Genomic DNA, 22,922 nt, shown 5'->3' on the forward strand with positions numbered 1-22,922 from the left:
AACTGGACTGTTGTATTCAAGCTTGGTGTATTTCAAGATTTAATCTAATCGAACATACTCATTTTCTACCGTTTTCCATGTTCAAATCGCGATTACCTGAAGCCCGGGTAGAAAACATTGATACCATATTATAAGGAAGGTTAGCTAATAACGAAAGCAAGAGAGTTAACCAATTAACAAATAGTAGTCCGCCACGCTAAAATATAGAAATGCATTTATATTCGTTGTAAACTAAAGCTGCAGGTAAAATATTCACATGAGGAAACGATATTGAGCAATAAAACTAACAATATGCCGCAGTTTAAATGTTTGTTGTCATTGTTTATAAACGACTGCCCGCCTGCCTTCTTACGGAGTAAAGTTCAAGGCATTAAATCTGAGCATTATTAATTACCGGTAAATAAATGGAAATCATAAACTTTTTGCATTCTGGTGTTAATTGTTATTATCCTATTATTGCAACCATATCGGAGCGGCAAGTTACAGGGCGTGTAGAGCGCAAAAGGTTCCGATCCCAGTAACATATGATGTGTTGACTGATTGTAATACATTGTATAATTTATCCAAATTTATCCAACGTGCTATTTAAAGAACCGGGAATGATAAATATTTATACAATCTTTGAGCGGCCAATAAAAGGAACCTGTCTAATTCACCGAATAATTTTAGATTGTCTGCTAAATTTATTTAAGAACTTTTCTTGCTACTTGACTCGTGTAGGTATTAACCACTTTGAAATAATCCTATATTTTCATCGAATATGCAAATAAGATTTACTTCTTTTGGAGCAATTCATTTTGTACATAATAACGCCTTACTGAAACACTGTTTCTTCTTCTATGCAGGTGAAACTTCACCTTCATGGCCGTAGTAATAAGGATTGCTGATCACTAGTGGACTAGAAGGAATCGTCTTCGCACCTTCATCAAGCGGTAAGTAGCAAATTGCTATTGGAATTTACTTCGTTTGCATACGGTCTGCATTGTTGCGCGCTGAAACACCACAAAGCTGAGTGGTGAATGTTCAGGGTTGGCAGATGTTGTCCGAAGGACCGATTGAATATTCTGAGATGATTAAACAATTCAGAGGTTTCGAAACGTATCTGGTATAATGAAAAACGCAGGGCAATAAAAACGGATCCGAAGAATGCTGTATTTGCATCAAATCTGAATACCAAATACCAAGCGTGTTCATTAAAACGAGGTGCTGCGTGTACACCAGGCGACTAGGCTGAAAAGGATACCGGGCGAACCGGTCTTCGCTTAGCTGTATATTTCAATTTCAACATTATTATGTTTGTATCTCGTGTAGATACTACGTCACCTGATTTATTTATGGCCTTTCTGTATCAAACGACGTAGATAGTGGTCGTTACAGGAGAACTTGCAGGTTTACATTCTTCGTCAATGAAGATCACATATCCACCAATAGCACAAGCACAACAACATCGCTAGAGAATCGCTTTCTCAAAGCTCTATTACTTAGCTCCGATCTGTTCACCACTTCACCCAAACCACACAATTTCCTTGCACCAGGTAGTCAAGGCACGACAAATCCGTGTAGATTTTAAGTTCAACAAGAATTCGATCATTTCAGAGAAAGTATCGGAATGCTCTCAGTAAATTTCCTTTGCCTACTTAAAAGTATTGGTTGTAATTGTTGAATTATTAACGCCTGCCGTGTGTTATGCAAGCGTGTTTGTTTTTGGTTGATACAGCTAATGGGAGCCGCAAACAAATTGCAGAACTTTGAAAACATTTTTAACACATGTTGAGACTCGCACTCGATCATGTTGTTGCAAACTTTTTCGCTATCTCTCAAATGCGAATTGCACCACAACATAATTTGGAACCGTTTCCTAAAACTATTATCGCTGGTTCTTCGCTTTAACACTAAACTAACATACAGTCAGACTGCTTTCAAACAGAAATCTTCAGGTAAGATGTTTTCAGAAGTGTTTCTGTGTTGTGTCTGAAGTGGTTGAAACTAACCAAACGTGTTCCAACTAATGCTATTCAGTCATTTTCTAATGTCCAATTTTAATTATTTTTGTTTAATACGATTTCTAGCAGATCTATGTCGATGAAGTTTTCAAAAACAACCTTGAAGTGATACATCTGGTGAAGAAATTTTGCAATTTTCATTTCTTTGATTGTTTGATGGTTTTCAGTATACCTAATTTACCTTGTTATCTTGATCATATTTAGGTGTCCCTCTTCAATCGAATCTTAAAGGCAAAGTTTCACTACCTGAAGAACAAAAACTATTTAAGCCTTACTGTCTCTGCTCCTCAATCTGAATTGGTTTTCCAGAATCGAACTCAAATAAAATTACCATACTTCAAGATTGTTCATTGTCAACCCATAACATCAAACTATATTAATTCTCGGCAACACCTGGATTAAAGTGGTTTTTTATTATTCCAAGGAGGTTAAGTAGAGGTCAAGATTGGCCACATTTCCTAACAGAATCAGGATTACCCAATTAAAGGCGAGTAAACATTAATAAATCTTGTTGGAAAAAATCGTCTGTTATAAGCCCGAAATAGCCCGAAAATAAAAGTTATTTGTTTAAAGTAATCAGAAACTTAAAAAGTTGTTCTGTAACCGTATTGCTGGCTGTAAAGCAGTATCAGTTAGCGCTGCTTAAATATCTTGAAAAAATAAACAGCGGCCCGTTTAAGTTTGACCAGATGTTTAAATGTTCAAACTCTGTTGGCCTCGATAAATATTCTACTTGAGTTTTTAGCAGATGAGGCGAGTTTTGTCATCGTTCCTATTCACTCAAAGTGATCTTTTCGTGCAAGCATAGTTAACAAACACCTTGACAGTTACTTCAGGTATCGTTATTGGATCCGAAGGACTGAACCGGAGAATATTAACAGTAAAACAGACTGAAGCCACCCTTAACGATAAACGTTATTAGAGTACTGCGCTAGTACTCACTTTAAGTGCAGAGAGGACTCACCAGACAGTGTGGCTGCGCGAAAGAGGCAGAAACGCCACTTCCAGCAGGCCACGATGTAGAAACAAAGAAAATACGATTGTCAGCTTTCTCCGCAAGTGCTTCGATGATAAACATGAAGAAGAATATGCTGGCAGATAAAGTGGGAATTTTCGATTTAAAAATAAATGGAAGAGTTGCCTTACTGAACAAAGATTCGCATTTAGTAATTTTTCCATGACCTAGATTATGTGGTGTTATAGTTTCCCTTACTATACCTACTTTCAAAAATGCTTAATACGCGATTTGTCTCAATATGCTGTAAATATTTTTCGACGAATCGAGATCATAAAATTCCTCTGACCAACACGAAAAAAAAAACAGGTTGATGACACTGTTTTGTAATTCCAGACAAGGACGACCGCTAATTTTTTCAGCAATAAAATTTTAATAGCGCTTTCGCACCTTCCATTTTTTCGGCCGCGTTCTTAATGACTAGAGCTGTTTCTTGCTTGACCTATGTAATAATGAATTATCCGATTTGCAATTTACTACCATTAAAAACAATGTTTACTATTGAAATTTAAGCCACATCGTGCCTTCAAAGCATTCTAATTTAATTAGTGCAAGTGTATATTTGACTTTCCAAGATATATCGCTTTTATCGACTGCCTTTCTGTGCTTTAAATAACCAACAGAAATCTGATGCAAAGCCAGATTAGCTTTTTCACAACATGCTTTAGGTATTTGCTGGGAGCTGGTGGAAGTTAATGGTGAGATTTACTTATAAAAACGCATTGAGAGTAGTCGTTTGAATAAATCCAATTGAATAAAAACGTCGGAAATTTAGATTGCATGCAATTTTTAAATCTATGATTTAAAGGATCAGTAAATTTAAAAATAATGGTTTAAAGCAACGTAATTAGGAACTAAATGGGGTTCGGGATGCTGATCGATCCAATAATATAGATAACGACGAATAGAATTTTGCTTGGAACAAAAGTGATGTGAAACAAAACAAACGCTTGAAAGCGATAAAAGATCAAGTTCTTCTGAGCATCCGATATCAAATAATCCCACTATAAAAACTTCTACTATTTTTGCTATGTGTGATGGATCAAGGAGATAAAGCGGGATTTAGAGGTTTTCTTCTGGAAAATCCTTGGGCAACAATAACTTGACTGAAACCTCAAAAATGAAAAATCCCATAGGAAAGTAAAATCTGCAGTCAGATACACTGGTTCCAATAAAAATGACGATTTTTCGACCATACTGAGGATTTAAAACAAATGGATGAGAGGCAAATACCCACATAACAGTAACAGATTAAAATCGAGAAAAATCCAATTACTTTTGCTGAGTGCTCTTCGCAACTGTTTGAAAATCTTATAATCTGCAAGAGTACAGAGAAATCTGCCAGTATTTGAAGATCTGTAGATACAAAATCAGTAACAGTCACAAAAAAATTGCACTCTAAATGCGCTGGAAATTTCTACCTTTACACCTGGAAGTATAGAACATGAAAATTGAAAGAAAGTGAAGTTCAGTTTGTCATTATGCCAGACCCATGCATCTAAATGCACTTGTTACTTATATTTAGGCAAAAGTTTCACATTTAATTCGGCTTGAGTTTTGAGTATTTTATAAACAATTTTTTGGAAATTGGCCATTGGAAGAACCCAATCTAAATTTCCTTGGCGTGATGGCTGGGAAAATGTGGTAGGAACAAGATATTTCATTTTCTGCCACATTGTTTTAAAAAGATTGATCCGATTTGTTAAACAGAAACTTAAAAATCCTGTAAAATGCATAATTTTCACTAACTATGAACCTATTCATAAATACTTAGTAACAAATGAACCTTTTTAAAGCAAGAACCATTTTTTCTCATTCCACGGCGGCTTTCTAGGACACGAACATAAAACAATTTCTTTAGTAGTTAAAGTTATGAAACAATCAGTAATTATCAGTAACTTAGGTTTGATTTATTTTGTCTGAAATTGATTATATGTATTTGCTATGTAAAAGCAGATTTTTGTGGTAGTATATAGTAGTATAAACTGTAAATTCTGAAGACAATTGTTCATCTTTAGGTAGGTAAAGGTAATCAATTTTTAAACTTACGTAAAAGGGAATTGTGATTCCCAATTGCAATAATTAATAATTGTTTGGTAAGTCACATCAACAAAATTGTTAAGAATTACTTGAAGAAACAACGAGTATAAAATACACGGAAATTCGAATGTTAGTGAATAAAAAAATACATTTATCTACTAAACACCTGTCGGTAAACCCCATAAATGTATAAAAAAGGATTGATGTCGAATTTAAATAAACTTATAATTTTGTTTTTCAACATTACCTGATTACAATTTTACCTTTCTTAAGTTTGGCCTCACTTGGCTCTATCGTTTATTTACTCGCGACTCCTTTTGGCCGCGTTCATATATTATTTACTCTTACTTCTTAAGGAAGACGTTATCCAAACAAATGTCAAGTTATCTGTAAAAGTGTTGAAAAAACAAACAATTGACGCTTTATCAACATGCATCGATAATATTAGCACTTGTGTTGTGCAATTTCACATCAACCATCGCTGATAAATGTCTATACTTTCCATATGCGAGCTTCAACCGTTTAAATATCCATCCATTCAGAAGTTTCTATTTCTGTTTCAATCATCAAGAATACAAAGGAGATTTCTTGAAATTACCGACTGAAAAGACTGGCTGGTATTATGGAAGCGTGCGACCTTGTGCGATTATAATTTTAGAATAGAAAAATGACCAAAGTCGTTACTTTTAGTGGCAATAAATGAGTTTTTCGTAATTACAGTTTACTATTTACTATGGAAAGGATCGAGTTTCTTTCATTGTTCGAGTGGCTGCCAACTTATGCTTATTGATAGTTTGGAGCCCAATTGAACTGTTCCCACTTAGATGTAATAGTAATAAATTTATTATTAACATTGCTATGATTAACCGATATCACAGTAGCCTCGGGTTTCATTGGGATCATTTAGTTCAGGCTCGCCCAACATGGACACTACTTGTTATTGGCGTCTTATTAACCAGATAAATTGAAATGACAACAAATAAATAAATTAATAAGTACACGTCACTGAGAAATTTCATAGAACGCCAACGTAAAAACGTATTAATTGGCCAGCACAAGTGCAATTCCTTGAATCTCGCATTGATTTGCAATATTTAAGCATTAATAAACATTAGGATAGCGAAAGAAATAGTTGGTTATTAAGATTTACGTAGATGTTGGAAAAACCCAAGAGGAAATAGACACAGAGTTAAGTAACTTATTACTTGCCGATAACTTTTCAATTTAAAGGTTGTTGCAAGCAACTCAGGTGGAAAATATGCGATGCCTTAGTGAAGGTGCAGCTTCTGATCGTGTGTTTTCCATAGACTGTTACGCCTGCTGGAAATTCGATGAAAGTCACTATGAAAATGTGAGAATAGCGAAACTAACAAGTCTTGAAGATTGTGAAATGAAGATCGATTACCGCAACAAAACTTAACGGGAAAACTTGTCGGGAAAAACAACTCAATTAAAAAAAAAAGAAAATACGCTTAGTGATAAAGTGCGCAAGACTTGAAGCGCTTGTCCAAAAGTGCATATGTTGTTCTAGGGAACTGAGTACACGAAAATACGTTTTTATTCGAATGAATCTAAAAGTGCCATTTTTCCATCAGAAGCGATTATAAAAAAAACATTTTTCTTTACTGTTCATTTGTTTTACTTTTACGCACGGACTTTTACGCACATGTGCGCAAAAGTAAATCTGACAAATTGAACGTGCCACTGTCATAAAATATTTTGAAGTATTTTCATTAAAAAGTAAACGACATGCTTTTTTAATGAATTACGTAGGTTTATAGACAACTATTGATCATAATTTAGAGTTTACTTACAATTTGGAAAATATAAATTTGTTACAAGTTCAGTCTCAAAGTCGTTCAAATGGTCTATTTTTTGCACTCGCCGATGTTGCCACAAGCAAAACACGATTTTTTTAAAGATAGCAAATTTTATGCAAAATATGCATCTTATAGAAACACCATACCGTGAAAGCAGCACTTGAATTTTCAACACTCATTGTTTCACTAGCTTATGCTTACAAAAGTACGCTTTTGAAAAATTACAAACGTCAAAACATGACAATTTCAAAAATGGCATTGACATCAAATTTTAAATATGAAGTTGACGGCTTTCATTTTTGGCTATTTTTATTTATTGTAACTTATTATTCGTGTTATGTCCTTAATTCGAAAAAAAAATGTTTGGTACGAGGGCGAAAATCCATTGTTCGAACTCCTAACGGATTGACCCCTGAACTTCGTCTCGGGTGTCAAACGCCGTCGTCGTTCGAAAAACGACACTTTTCGCCCTTCTATCGAAAACTACTATTACTTGCTCTGATACTGATTAGTTTTTCAATGAGTCGTTAAGCTAGTCCCCGAACGCCAATTAATCCACCATTTTCGAGGTTTATAACTGGTTAATAAACCAAACAAGTCGCTGAAAAATCCATTCTCCATATTTGTCTTGGCTGGAATCACATCTTACAACATCCCGACAGTGCAGTGAAACACCTGTTAGAAGAAAGATACGAAAAAAGAAAAGCAAAGTGCTAACAACCTGCTGTAACTTTGTCTATTTTCGGATCGCGCCTTATTTGTCAAAAGCGCGTCAAAACAAACGATCGAGCAACAATTAGCGTCGTTATGGCAACGCAATTGTTTCAGCTACGAAGTAAAACAATTGAGTACGTCCAGCTGTATAAGGCAACTTGATCTCCGATTATAGAACACGATGTGGTGCCGAGCAGTCTACAGTACCCGCGAAACGTATATGGCACTTAATAAATATGCTGCTTGATGGCCTGATTGGGTATGGTATTGACAGGCTAAAGAGCTCTTTTTGCCATCAAAGAACACCAATAGCTACTGGAATTCGCAAAAATGCCAAAAAAAAACGCGTAACCTGAGAGAAACCTTCGATGGCCTCCGCGCCGTCCAGATTTAACCGACTGGATTTTATTATTTAGCATTTTTTCGGGCAGTATTGAATAAGCAAATTATTATTATTATATCTTCTTTCTTCATGCATCTATATCTGCTCCATTTGATTTAGCTCTGGTAAAAAGTGGCCGAATTTGCATGCTTTACTGGGGAACCTTTTACCTTGCATGGAAAATGGCCAAACGATTGTTTCCTGATTGAGCTCTCTTACAGTTTGCAACTGTTCATTGACGCTTTTCAGTTATTAATTATTTTCAGAAACCAACAAAATATTTAAAGATTATTTGCCTTGAACCGGATTATGCATTAGAAGAACAAGCGAATAATTTCGTTGAATTTAACGAGACTTTTCCATGCATTTATCTGAACCTTAAAGCTTGATTTTAAACCCGGAATTTTAGCCATAAGCCGATATTGTATGGGTTGTGAATTTTTTTAACAGAGAAGCAATGGAGGATTGAATTTTCGATCACTCTTGTATTTGTTATCTAAGAATCCTGCATCCACATTTATTGAAAATAGGAAAAAAATACTTTGATTTACTGAAATAATCTGCGGTTACTTAATATTGAGATATTATTGCAAAGTGTAAAACTGAGCCATTCCAAACAAGTAAAATCCACGCATAACTCAAATATGTATTTCAGTAAGTTTGCTGTTTAAAAGCACAAAAGCATAAAATACGATTTTTTAATGCATGAAAGCTTGGTTATTAATAGACCGACATCAATTTGTAATAAAAAAAGTACTTGAATGACATTAAAATATGCAGTGCTTACTGCCAGCTCTAATGTATTCAGTAATAATTTTAATATTCATTCTTACAATTAAAATTTTTATACCGGAATGTCATGCATAGATATTGATAGATTAAAGTTTGAAAAATGTTTATTGCCTTAACGATTCGCTTTCGAAGAAATGTTTATTGCCAGCCCAAGCGTTTCTTTTGGGCAAAGAATGTACATTAAATGCGATGGATGAGTGCGCGAAAATTTGCCAGTATGGGCGATAATTTCGCAGTTTACAGGTGTTTGGGGAGATGGGAAAATCCAATAAGCTCCAGATTTTTTCAGTGGAATAATAAACTCGATATCAGACATAACACATTTCACCGAATAGGCCGTTACAGAAGCTAATTTTCTGGAAAAGTTCTAAAAATATTCGGTGTACGTGATGTTTGCCCGATCGGCGAAATCGTCCAATTTGATTAGCAAATATACAACCGGCAATATCGATGAAATTGCACTTTATCAAAGCCCGTTTCTAGGAACATTCTTTTGCCCGCAGGATTTGACGCAGTTTCTCTAAAGCCATAGAAAAGTGCTAAATTTTACCAGGTGTCGACAGGTCGTCCACCATATAGCTAAATTTTTGTTGTTAAATTGCCTAAAATCACGGGGTGCGAGTTTCGCACTACTTTCCCAGGCCAGTGGAACACGTGTGTTCTTAGGGTTAGTTGCAATAAAAAGACAAAAGGTGTTTCCTAGATCCAAGTGGTTTCAACCAGCAGACTGCCTGGTTCCACTAGTTCCGCCTTTGCGTATAATTCAAACTGAATTGAAATGCTATAAACGTTGGGTGATAGTGAAGTTTCGTGAGTTATGGTTTGGTAACAGAATTGTTAAACTTGGCACCCCACCTGTTTTATAAGCTGAGGGTCCAAGCGAAGTCACGATTTCTCAAAGGAGTGCGGTTCTTCTAAATTTGTAACACAGCCGACTCTTTGAAAATTCATGGTCCCTAAATAATGAGATTCGACAGGAATCTTCAGTCGTATCAAATGAGAATCGATTTTAAAAGAGTTTAAGCTTTCTACAATATTTGATTGATTTTACAGATGAGAGGAATTGTAGATGACAAAAATGGTTCAAATTATACAATAATATGAGATACAAAGATTAAGAAGCATCCCGGTATTGATCTTGAACTGAAAATATCAATGATCCGATACTTTTCTGGTTTCAATTGTTGACTCAAGACTCGCGGATTAAAAAATCGACCCTTAGATGATTGAATGAGCTAAGAAATCGTGCGAATACATCCAGAACAGTGAAAAAATTCATAAATTTACTCGTGTTTTTATGCAAGTTGTGTCTGAAATTATTTGGCTATTTAAAATTTTATAATTATCTGCTACTGGTCGTTTTTTCGCAACTCTAGCGTTTTGGTTCGTTTGTATCGGTCTTCCTACCTAAATGTGATCTAGTCTCTCTGATCTACTCTACTAATTGTTTTATATGCATTTTTAGTAAAATTCAGCATTTTAATGTATGATTTTTATGAATGAACGAATGTGTGATTAAATTATTCCATTATGGACTAAATGCATACGTGTGATTTTGTTCTTCTTTACACGATGGTGAAATGTTTGGTTCGCTAATGGAAGAGTTAAATGTAGGGTCATGCAGACATACGAAATTTCCGTTTGATGAAATTAATAATTGTGGTGGATCGATTGAATTGAGGCTTTTAGAAGCTAGAAATGTTGCTGGAAGATTTCAAGAAAATCTTTATAAATTTGGAGCCAATAGCACTTGAACACTGAAACACTTTAAGTCTTTCTACTGGCATCTTTAAACAAAAAGTTTTTAAATTGTAAAAAATAACTTTTAACTTTCAACCAACTCAAAGTTTTTTACGGGTTTGTGAACCATGCATAATGGATGTATGCAAAAATCTACGAGTGCGCTTGTTAATTTGGTGTAATTTAACAATTCAATTCGGACGAGATCCCAAATCGAAAATCGAGGAAACCCACTCACCGTTATAGTCAATAGGCGGGGTAGACAGTACATCCAATAGTAGAACAAAACCACTCAAAAACGATAATCCGAAATTTGAAACACACCAAGACACTGCACGCACATTTCAAAAAACTGACCGGCGCTGAAATTTGCAAAAGCTCGCTCAGGATCGATCCAGTGGCTTGATTGCTACTAGCCGAACACACTGAAGCATTTGAAGATCGTAGACTTGCTGACCACCCTCTACCTGTGCTCAGGTGTTCCAGTCGAAGTCGTGGGGACTTCCGAACCAATGGTACGGCAGTACCAGCTTTTGACACGTGCTCGCACACAAAAGCTTCCACTCGATTTTCAGTTTACTATTGTATTTTATTGTTGTGCTTTTTACTGTGCACTGCTTCAGATATGCAGTCGAGATTCGGTTTTATATGCAGTACTAATTGGGTGGGTTTGGATTCCCGAAGGGTACCACCCACACCGGACGAACAGAAGGCATTATTGGATGGATTATTTTGCTTTTTTTTCTCATTTTTCTCAACTTCCCCACCATTCGGGTGGTTCAAGATGGTTACTAACTTAGGCGATAGCCTTTTTTTCTTTTTCATCGATATGAAACGCCTCAAGCCTGAACTTCTTCTTTTCTATTTGGCCTTATGCGGTTAGGGCGACTGGGTGCAACAAATTCGTTCAAGCATTGTGGAACATGGCGTTTGGTGGTCATTAATTTTAGGTCCGATTAACGATAATGCATTTCAACTGTACTGGGGTGTGCCCAATTTAAATATCACGGAAATGGAGGTTTCAATTCGATTTGTCATTAGAAACAGAGCTTTTAGTTTATTGTGTTTATTTCCTTGTCTCAACAAATCCTTGTCTGGTTCAAAGTCTTAGAATTGTGAATGATTACTTGAAGTTTTCGTTCGTTTGAGTGGTTCTTGCGGAATACTTTTATTTCAAACCTTGTATAAGTCCATACAAACTGGGTAGTTAGTTCAAATTTAAGATGAAACAGATTTTAAACACTTTTTCTCAAAAATCAAATTCTTAGTCGGGTATAGTACAATTTAACAAGCTAAGTAAGTCTTTTTTCACCAGTAACAGGTTAATGAATTCTGCCCTGGTTCTAAGCAACAAATTATATTTTGGTCTAGTGTTTATTATTGTGCGAGAATTGCAAAAATTTATATCTTTCTTGCGTTATGAATGTTTTTTACTTACTCTGAATCGAATATCGCCGTTAGAAGCACCTCGTGCACAAACTTTGGAAAATATAAGTTCTAATGTTTTTAGAGTTTTCAGCTTCACCTGACTGAAACTCATTTACTTCGCTAAAACTATCGTGACAGTTATTCTGATAAATTTGTTAACTTAAGTTTTCAAGAAATATTTAAAAGCGTAGTTAAACTTTTCTAATATATCCTCTTGAAACGAGAACACAATTGTGTGATTTCTTCCGAAGTACAACCAAAATCTGTATTTACAAATTCTTATAAACGCATTTGCGTATCAGAATGTATATTTACTAAACATAATTAGGTTTATTATCAGGCATTTCAATATAACCTTTTTGCCGAAGAAAAAACAGCATTCAGCTGAATTGTTTAAAAAACTATTCAGGGAATATATTCTCTAATATTCTTACTTGTACCGCTTTTTTAGAGTAATCACTAATGTGTCCCAAAATTGTTGACCTTTTTGCAATCGAAATCAGAACATCTAAAATTCGGACATTTTTTGGCCAATTGAGTTAAACATTAGGAGTTTGTTTTCGTAAACACGCTCAGACACTTCAACTTTTGCTGTTCCAAAATCGGGTTCAAAGATATTTTTTTCAAATTCAAAAATCTATTTCGAACTGCAATTGTCGTATGTCGGTGTAGAATTTTATGTAAAAACTAGTGTTCCATTGGGAAAAATGAATGTTGATCATTGTAACTTTTTTGGACCGCCGTACATAAATTAGCTTTTAATCAGAAAAGCTGCTGTTAAACCAGCGTTTTTCCGATAATCCAAAAGATCATTTTTGAATTAATTGGTTTCAACCCGGAATCCTCGTTACATAAACAGACAGTGAGGATTGTGAGTTGTACCGGGAAACAATGTAAATAAATTTCTAAATTCTATCCAAACTAGGTATTTGCTTTCAATAAAGGTGCAGAATAATTCATAAAATTGCCATGCATTTTTTTTGTTACCTGAGTTAGATATTTTTGAAAATTATGAACATACTTTCAAAGAAACCTAGACGCAAACGCGCACAACTTATTTATGAATTTATGAAATGAGTGTTTCAAAAGTAAACACAGGGGCTGTTGGCTCTAATGGGCAACCTGTTAGGGATGGAAAGGAAATGCTGTTAAGGATGTTTACTAAGTGAAACTATACTCGCAACTGCGATATGCACTTCCGCTTTAGTGTTACAGTCCTATGTTCCCACATAAGTCGGTTTTTGATCAATTCTAGGAAATTTTGTATAAAAATCGCGCCCTAGAACGCATCGTTGCCCAATTTATACACACCGAACTTGAAATACGTTTGAGTTTAGCAGCTAAATGGGTGATTTTTGGAGAAACTAGCTTGTATATGGAGTGTCTCATAACTCTGATGTGGCATCAATGGTCCTTTTTATAAAAGCTCATAATTTTTTGCGCACATTTTACAAATCAGAACTGACGCTGCTTCAATACCCACCTGCTAAGCCAAACGTACTTTGCAATTATTTTATATATTTGCAAGCATAAAAGAATATTCCGTTATCTTCGATTTGGAAATTAGATAATTGGCCTGCACTCTTGTTTTATCTTGCCTTCAAATTTAAAAAAATGTTGTCATTCTTGCACGTTGTTCTAATAATAATGCCAATGCCCATTTCAGTCAATTAGTGTTTATTACCGTTATGACTGTCAATACTTGGAAGAAAAACATCGTATTCAAAATTCCCCAGAACAAAACGAACCAGTTTATCAAACCATAAATTGGCTGAAACTAATTAACCCACTGCTCATCATACATTCGTCTAATTTACGACATAACGGCTTATTTGCATGGCTTGACTTTTGGCTCTCGATAATTTGTTCTTATTTAAGTACCCAGAAGTTCTGGTTGAACTCATCTAAATCATGTTGTTGTGTCTAAAATGTTCCGGTAAAATCGATAAAGATCAATGCTGGACTATTTTTGAACATGATTGGGAACGGTTTCCTGTAATTGTGTAATTTGCGTTAGACAGGTATTGATGAAAATTCGCATTCCAGGTTTGATAATGGGATTTTGAAGCGCATTGTTTTGTGTTGAGCCGGAAAGGTAATTAGGAAAATTTGCTCAAAACGCAGTAGGTAATTAGAGGTTATCTAGTTGCTCTTCCGCATCGAAATTGTTTTTGTCAAATTTTTCGGTGTGATAATTGTGAGTTAGATATAATCTGTTAAGCTTCAAGTGATAACCACAGAAGATAACGATATCAGAAAACCGTCCCTAAAAGAGAAAATAAATCCTAATATTAGGATAACCGCCAGATAAGAAAAGGTTTAAATAGTGAATACACAAAGCCAACAATGGCACAATGGGCAACATCACAAACATTAGTCATGTAAAGTGGAAGCTAAACGTCCCATTCGACTACTTGACAATCTTGACAGTTTCGAGCATGGAAGCACCACGATCTTCTTATGCAGGTGTTTTGGCTTTCACCAGGTCACTTTCAGTTTATTTGTTTTCAAATCCTTCTCGCACTGTAATTGGTTAGGAGCTACGGAAGCCAAACTTCAAACATAGAACAAGTTTGTTTGGTACGTTCTTACATTGTCATTTACCAAGTTTGAGCTGTTTAAAAGTTAATCAAACAATATCTAGTGATCTAAGAGCTCAGTCAATATGTTCTCTTCTTCCGACACTTTGTCCAATAAACGTATCTGTTAAAAAAATGTATTACTTCAGTCCCAGGATCTAAAAAATGGAAGAAAAATACTTGTTTTTGAAGCATCTTTCTGTTGTTGAAGTTTCTTCTCAGATGAGTCAGGTTTTGGCTTTGTTTATAGGTGAAAGACGAGCTCGTTGAGAAAATTGTTCATTAAAGAATTTTGCAAAATGATCTTGAGCTATGTACAAGATTATTGATTGATCTTTGGCCCCGTTATAACATCTAATTTGAAAATTAAGGAAAAATGTTAAATAAAAAAGTTGTAGACATTAACGTCTAGTTTATTTGAAGATAGTAACAATTGATACAGGGTGTCCCAAATTCAAGTGACAGACCAAACTTACCATTTTTTAAATGGAATGCCGTACTTTTTATTGCATATTCGAGTTATTCGTAAAATTCTAGACCCACTCGATGTAAATGTTCTATATTGATTTTTAACTGTTATTGAGATAATAACCAATATTGATTGAACTTTGGCCAGCCCGTTTTAACATCTAATTTGAAATTTAGAGAAAATTATTTAATTCAAAAGTTTTGTATATTAACGTCTAGTTTATTCTAAGACAGTTAAAATTGATATAGAGTGTCTCAAGCTCAAGTGGCGGAGCAAACTTCCTTTTTTTTTTAAATGCAATGGCGCACTTTTCATTGCATATTCGAACTATACCTACGCAAAATTATTGTCAAAATCAACTGTTTTTGAGTTAATAACAATTTAAATATTCGGGCATTCCATTTAAAAAAAATTGAGTTTGGTCTGTGACTTGAATTTGAGACACCCTGGATCAATTTTCACTATCGTCAAATAAACTAGACGTTAATATCTATAACTTTAGTATTAAATATTTTTCTCTAATTTTCAAGTTAGATGTTAAAACAGGGTGACCAAAGTTCAATCAATATTGGTTATTAACTCGAAAACAGTTGAAAATCATTAAAGAACATATACAGGGTGGCCATTTTCTGAATCTTTGTATTTAGCCTACTACACATTTTTTATTTTTTAAGTTTTACGGCAACAAAAGGAGAAAAACATACAAACAGTTATATCGTTAAATTCAGAAAAAAATTAGGATTAGGAAAACATAAGTTTATTTCAACGCAAAAAGTTCTACCAAAGACAATTTTAACTTTTTTCTAATTTAAGCAGTTTACGAATTATATGATAATTAAACAAGTGTTGTTTTCTTGCCTTTTCAGGATATTTTAGGAACCAAGTCGGGTACCTAAATTTTGAAAACTGTATTGAATAGGCAATCGAATTCGGCCCAATTTTGCCCATTTAACGGATTCTCTATCTTTAAAAATGTAGAAGTTACCCATACAAAGATTCAGAAAATGGCCACCCTGTATATCGAATAGACCTAGAAGTTTCGGCCTTCCATTTAAAAAAATGTAAGTTTGGTCTGTCACTTGAATTTCAGACACCCTGTATCAATTGTTACTATCTGAAAATAAACTAGACGTTAATATCTACAACTTTTGTATTTAATATATATATAAATAATCTTTATTTCCTACGGAAAAAGGCTATCGACCCAATCGGTCTTTCTGCCCTGTATTTAATATTTTTCTCTAATTTTCAAATTAGATGTTAAAACGGGGTGGCCAAAGTTCAATCAATAACTACTTCCATACTCTGTTATTACGAGCAAATTTAGCTTTATCATACGGTTCAATTGAAAATTACTTGATTTGGATACAGACGTAAAGCTATTGATGGCGAAAAAAAGAGCATTTTATCAATTTTGTGCAACATGTCAGATTTCATTCGTCAATATTTAACAAAAAAAATTGGAATGGTTGCACATTTGCAGTGGATGCAGGTCTTGTTTCAGTAAATTTGCAAAAATCACGCTTTTGTGATGGAAAAATTAGGCTTCTGGCTTCTGTAAAACACTCGTTGTATCTCGTAAGCGGAGCATTTGCTGTCTTATTTTATTACTTGTTTACATGAACGTTTTGCCTTATTCTTGCTGGTAAAATATGCAATTAAAATTATGCAATCGGAAAATAGCTCGGATTTCCCTGCATGTCTCAGCAAATGAACCAACATTGTCGGTTTCCAGAAAATGCAAAGCCACTTTTGCGGACCATAAAGCTGGAATGAACAAAGTGTGTGCAATAAGTAAAATTAAATGATACGTTGCTCGAAGAGTCTTTTAAAAACTTTTTATTTCGAATATAACATCGTTTATACTTTAGCTAAAGAGTAATGGGATCTTGCCTATACAGTGTACAATAGCAGAATGTGGATGGATCATTGTGAATCAATTAAAACCTGTGAGCTTTGGATGAAATTCATAGAGAGCTTTCCGAGAAAGTCATTTTGGCCCAACCCATCATATTTGCCTTTCCCATACCCGTTCCGAGAGAGTTATTAATGCCCCCGAATACGTAAATAATAACGTAACCAGATACTCAAAGCTCCGAAAAAAAGCTCGTCGATTATTTATTAACCTATAATCCACTCGGGACGATAAACAGATAGGCCATTGTGGGTTTTTCACTGCATCTGTCCGCCGAACAATGGGGCACATATAAAGTAACAATCCTGAGATAGGCCACCCACTGGGGGGCCCGATCCACCGGTCTGTCTGTCCGAATTCACACACACGAGGCCACACGTGACTTTGGGGCACACCTGTGCCCACTCCATCGTTGCCATCGTAATATTTTCGGAAAATCCCCCCTAAATCCAAAAATGAAACACCGCTTTTGTTGCACTGTATCGTCGACCTTCTGCACCTCAACTTCTCGCAGGATTACGTGCTTTATTAATATGAGCACTATTTATAACAGTAATAGAATACAAATGCAAATCGGTTCAATTTTTACGTCTTATTTTGTTGTAGCTTGTTTACTAGTTTGTAATTTAGTCAACCCACGTTCATTTCGAGAAACCGACAAGTATTTCGAAAATTGCCTTGTTTTCCAATGCATGTTTGAGCCACTTTATTGTTGGTGTGTGTGTTGCGTAGTTGTAAAATCGACTGTATTATTAGAACACTTTTAGTTCATTCATTTCGGGTTTTCATTTGATTTAATCAGTTGTCAGCAGAGGGGTTTACCAAAAGTTCATTTTCAGCGTGTCAATCTCACTTATGTTTCCTTACTTGTTTGCAATTTTGTTATCCGGGTCGAAGGACCAAATATCTTAAATTTGACTCAATATATCAGTTAAATTTTCCAAGGTGCCCGGAAATTAGGGCCTTGTCTGCTTTATACCTACACCTGAAAGTAAAGCTCAGCTCAAACACTCACTCACTGGGGTTTCGATAGTCCATTTTTTATGACGCTTCTTGTCACGGTTATTCATACGTGATTATTTAATCAATCCGTCAGGATTATCTTAGCTTTAAAATAATCCACGCTTTAATGGTAAAATTAACCACAAACGTTACTTTGTACCCGTTGGCTTCATTATACTCGAAAACCTGAATGAAAACATACTTAAATAAGTATAATTGTTGAAGCCATTTACATTATAAATATTTCTTTGATTAGTTTATCATTTAGCAAGTTCACATACGGGCGCATTAACATCATTGCTCGTAAGCCAGGAAACGCTTTTAAAGGAATTTGTTGAAATTACTCTATTTGCAAGGACTTCCAGTGCATTTATCTTGGCATGCACGCTATTGGTTTAAATTTTCAAAGTCGCCAGGACCAGAATGGTGAGTTGAAGTGACCCAATTGGCTCTGGTTGTCCCCTAGTTTGAACCCTCTTTATTTTCATATATGGGGGGTATTTTAATGTATAGCGCATGAATTCGGTGGAAATAACATTGTCTGTGTTACGAGTTACGTTAAAGGGGGTTGTTATTTTGAGTAGGTTTGTCATGTTTCGATGGATTTTACATAAATTGACAAAAGCTGGATAGCGAATTTTTGAAGGTTCAAATCGCAGCCTTGCTGCACCCATTTGAACGCCAATGGCGATTCCGGCATGGGTATTCTTCTCCGCAGCAGCAACTGCGATGTAACCAGTTTGGTAGGTCATATATGTCCTGTATTTCTAGCCTGCCACTTTTCCAACTGCAAAACACAAACAACGATTCTCTGAATGAGCTTTGAAAATTTCCCATCGCAAGGCCTTAATTAAGGTGTGAGTTCATATGCCTAACGAGCCGGATAAATTTCCAATGATAAATATGTCAATTATGCTCATAAATTCGCTGCCAACACCTTGTATAAAATTAAACGGAATAAATTAGGCTATTACATACGTGAACCGTACTTTCATTTACGCGTTACCAAACAGGTGTTTGGTCCCAATAATGAGAGAGAAAAATAAGCATTGCGATTGGGAGACCAGGCAGCCAAATCCACATATTGTAAGTCACAAAAGCGGTAATGAAAGACTGAAAGCCCAAAGGCAGTTAATTTATTGAAAGGCACAATCAGACAAGGGGGCACCCGAAGGAACGGGCTCTTCTGGCAAATAAATAAAATGAAAACAAGCCATGACCAAAGACCCGGTGTGAGTGTGTGTGAAAAGCTGTGGAATTTTGATTTCAATATAAACGGTGCCTTCGTGTCTCTTGCGGTCGCCGCATTAATGCAACAGGTGCAGCGTTTCAAGACAACCTCTTCGCAAGCGAACAACGAGCTGCTCAACTGTCCTGAACTTGATTTTGTGCTTAGGAATGAGTTACATCGAAATGATCCATTCGACTCAAGTCACCGAAATGGAGCCATGCTCCTATTAGAATGAGTCGGGAGTGAAATTAACGTTGCAATCATCTAACTTTGGATTAAGGATTGCCAGTGTTTCTACTGGAAAAGAACAAGCAGGAGCACCAAAAGATACGAAAGTGCAAACTACTTCTCATCCCTCTACATGTGAAAAGTGGAAGGAAATCATCTTCTCATCTTTGAAGGAGCAGATGCTGCCTGCATCCTGATAACTTTCTCTATTAGGGACAATCGAAACTAACTAAAACTATTTTTTGAAAATGTGTGTTTCTTCAAATTTATGAAGAAACGATTATTCAATTTCGGCTTCAACCATATATGCATTGATGAAAAACACACAAAATTTGCAAACATGGGCTTCAGTCAATATTTTCAGTTAATATGTGGGCTGGTATTGTTACAGATGGGCTGGTTGGTCCATTTATTTTAACCAATGACTTCACTGTACTTCTTCATCGACATTTTCTGGTATTTTACAAATCGTTTCTGAATTCCACTGAATCATTTGGAGTGGAAATTAGACAGACTATCTGATATCACACTTTTCTTGTGAGATACGTAAATATTTGCTATGCCAGATCATTGTGGAAGCGGAGCCGCTAGTGCCAAAGTGCTAATTAAAATGATCAATTGGAAATCTATTTGTAAACAGCAAATGGAAAATCTGCAAGCTATAAATGGGAATTTTGGTGTCGGAATAAAGCGAAAGAAGAGACGAAACATTTATAAGCAAAAAAACGTTAACTGAACTAATACAAATGAGAAGTTATTATTTGGTTAAGACAATATGATAAATAAACCAAAAAAACTACATAAAATACTTTTTCAAGACGAATTACTTAAACACAGTTACTTTGACTTAGAAACAGTGACAGACTTGATCATCCTGAAACACTAAGTAAAATCAACAGGGTAGTGGTCTTCTTAAGGTGAACTCAATGGTCATACATCGGGTAGTCAAGGTTGCTTTAAGCCCATTACCTGATATATTGTTAATTTTCTAATCTTTCTAATGTTTATATCTAATTGTAGATAAATTCGTTAATATTTCTTATGTCGACTATTCATTCACTGCTACATTCGCAGTTCGGGGTTCACTAAAAAACATGTGAAAAGTGAAAATACAATCAATTCTGCTAATTAACCACATGCCTAAAGTGATTTAGCAAATTTTTAAATAACATTACTGGAATGAAAAAAGTCCATTATAATAATTTCACTTTTTTGTAACTTCTTGGTGATCGATAGCAAGCACATTCCTACCTAGATTGATTCCTGAGTAACGACGCAACGGTTCATAAAATAAAGTACCCCCACTTGAAGATACATTGTTAAATATTAATATGGCATGCAAGAATGAAAAAGGCAGAAAAAGTGCGTGTGTAACGACGTTCCTGGAACTTCTTTCTTGCTTATTGGCAATGAGAAAATTTCCGCACAATGGGATTTTGTCCATAAATTTAATTAGCTGCACTACAGTAGCAAATGGTCATTAGGCTTTTATTACTGTGTGCAGGAAAAGTGCTGCTTGCAGGAAAAAAACATTTAATTTGCTTTAATTAACACTTTCAGTTTGCCTAATGCAGTCAGTTTGGAGGAAATTGATTAAAAGTCTAATGCGATCTATTTAAAATGTCTTGCTTCAAAAAAAAATTATAAACGTAATCTTTAAACTCTACCCAAATAAATAAATACTGCATATAATTTTATACAAATAGTTAGTTATTGTGTGTAAAGTTTTCCTTGAGAGTTAATCTCTACTAGAAATACAAATGCATACTCTCATATGTATTTATAGTCCAATTGTGACTTTTGGACGTTGAAAACATTACTTGAGTGTTCAAGAAATGTTTTCCATAAAGCGAGTCTCAAGATTTGCTTCTTTTTACTATCGCCGTTAGAATCAAAATGTGGTGTTTTGCAGTTTTAAAAACCTATATTCTATAAAAAGGACAGTACTAACTAACGTCTGAAATTTTATATTCTTTCAGATCCTGCTATCCTTTCGGACGTGAAGGATAGTCGCACCAGGTTAAGGTAAGTCACTAAAATACATTTATTGTTATTGTTTGTATCGCCAATTTCAAAAACCATCACTTCAAATGGCTTAAACGGGATCAAATACTCATAAATTTACGTATTCTTCTGTCTATCTCTGGTCCAACTTAAGTTTTTGAAATTAAGGAAGGTTTTGGAGAATGCACGTAAAATGTTGCGTAATAAGGCCAAATGGTTATTTTTGAAAAAAGACTCAATCAGGCAATGTTTATATAGATGATTGAGCGGTTTCCGAAAATGATGCTGCCCATTCAAAGCATGTCTGCTAGGAAGGCATTGTTGCTAAATTTAGGCATAGTTTACACTAACACTTTCGACTAAGTTATTGTTATCGACGCTAAAATCACCATAAATTGGGTCATAAATAACTTTCGATATTTCCTCTCGACCTTGAGAAATTACCAAAAAACAACATGGTTTTCACAACATTTACTCGATCGGCTAATTGTGTTTATTTTTTCAAGATGGAGAACATGTGTTTTCCAGATCGAACTTAGCAGTTTATTTGTCGCGGACATATTCATCCTATATACACTGTATTCCTGGAAATTAAAATAATCAATATTGATCGTTTATATGCAAGTTTTTGCGTTTATATTTCCAGCATAAGTTTAAATGATATAATATCAACGAGCTGTTGGATGCAGCGCTGGATCGTGCGATCCAGATGACTTGCATTATACAACATGCGCTTAGTATTAGGTAAATGTCTTGGAATTACAAAAATATATGATTTTGCATAACATGTTATATTGCAACACTTGAAATTAGATTGCTTCCTAAAAATAACATGTTTTTAGTGCACGGATCTTTCCATGTAATAACCGCTGAACAAACAATTTTAATTGAGACTCGAATGGATTTAGTCAGTTGCACAATATGTTACAATTGAATTTTACACTTTTAGAGTATTCTAGTAGCATCAGGAATATCTGAAAACAATTTCAGGGACGGTTAGTGATATGTTCAGCCAAATTTTTCAATCTTTCAATCACAATAAATGCTATACTAGGCCCGGAAGTATTAAGGATTTGTATGCAAACAAAATGCTGGCCAGTACATTATCCGGATTTGTCCCCAGTTCGTTTTTATTATCGCCACCCCAACAATGCAAAAAAATGGTCTTTTTGAGAAATAGCGCAAATCCTTTAACTGCAGTTTGTAGGTACTTTTGGTTATATAAAATTTGAACGAAATTTTTATGGTTTCAGCTTTACCTAACGGTGAAAATGCGCATTTTATGATGTTAGTAAATCGAACATTTCACCGGCGTCTTTACGACGGAAATGGAACTATGTATTAGTAGCAGCAGGGTAGAATTTCGTTTCAAAATTCTAAATGGCTGTTGAGAATTTAAATTAAAAAAGATCTTAATTTTCACAAAACTCCAAATATCTGAGAACGTTTGAAATTAATTTTAAAATATAGCCTCAGCGGTCTTCGGTGTCTCCATAAAATGTTACATTTTAAAATAGTACATTAAATAGTTTAGCCGCAATCTTCCGAGTCGTATAATCT

General features: G+C 35.0%; 1 protein-coding gene and 1 long non-coding RNA gene across 5 annotated transcripts in view; one reads left to right on the forward strand and one right to left on the reverse strand.

Moving 5' to 3' along the window:
- The window catches only part of LOC109534820 (protein decapentaplegic), a 36,932-nt gene that overhangs the window by 7,803 nt on the left and 6,207 nt on the right, over positions 1-22,922 (reverse strand). Inside the window, exon 1 of one of the 4 annotated variants that reach the window (XM_048669390.1) lies at positions 10,745-10,986. The exons of 1 other annotated variant lie outside the window; for it this stretch is intronic. The gene's annotated coding sequence lies outside the window, so the exon portion shown is untranslated. Of the gene's footprint in view, positions 1-6,872; positions 6,894-7,024; positions 7,048-10,744; positions 10,987-22,922 lie in introns of those variants that run through there. 2 more of the 4 variants (XM_048669395.1, XM_048669405.1) reach the window with 2 other exon arrangements.
- On the forward strand, positions 851-21,986 carry LOC125505493. The gene is made up of 3 exons (XR_007282217.1): positions 851-932; positions 21,338-21,383; positions 21,869-21,986. It is a non-coding gene; the product is annotated as an uncharacterized LOC125505493 (long non-coding RNA).

Source organism: Dendroctonus ponderosae, unplaced genomic scaffold, assembly GCF_020466585.1.
Source record: "Dendroctonus ponderosae isolate FM_Combo_2020 unplaced genomic scaffold, Dpon_F_20191213v2 Dpon_F_20191213_1, whole genome shotgun sequence".
Classification (NCBI taxonomy): Eukaryota; Metazoa; Arthropoda; class Insecta; order Coleoptera; family Curculionidae; genus Dendroctonus; species Dendroctonus ponderosae.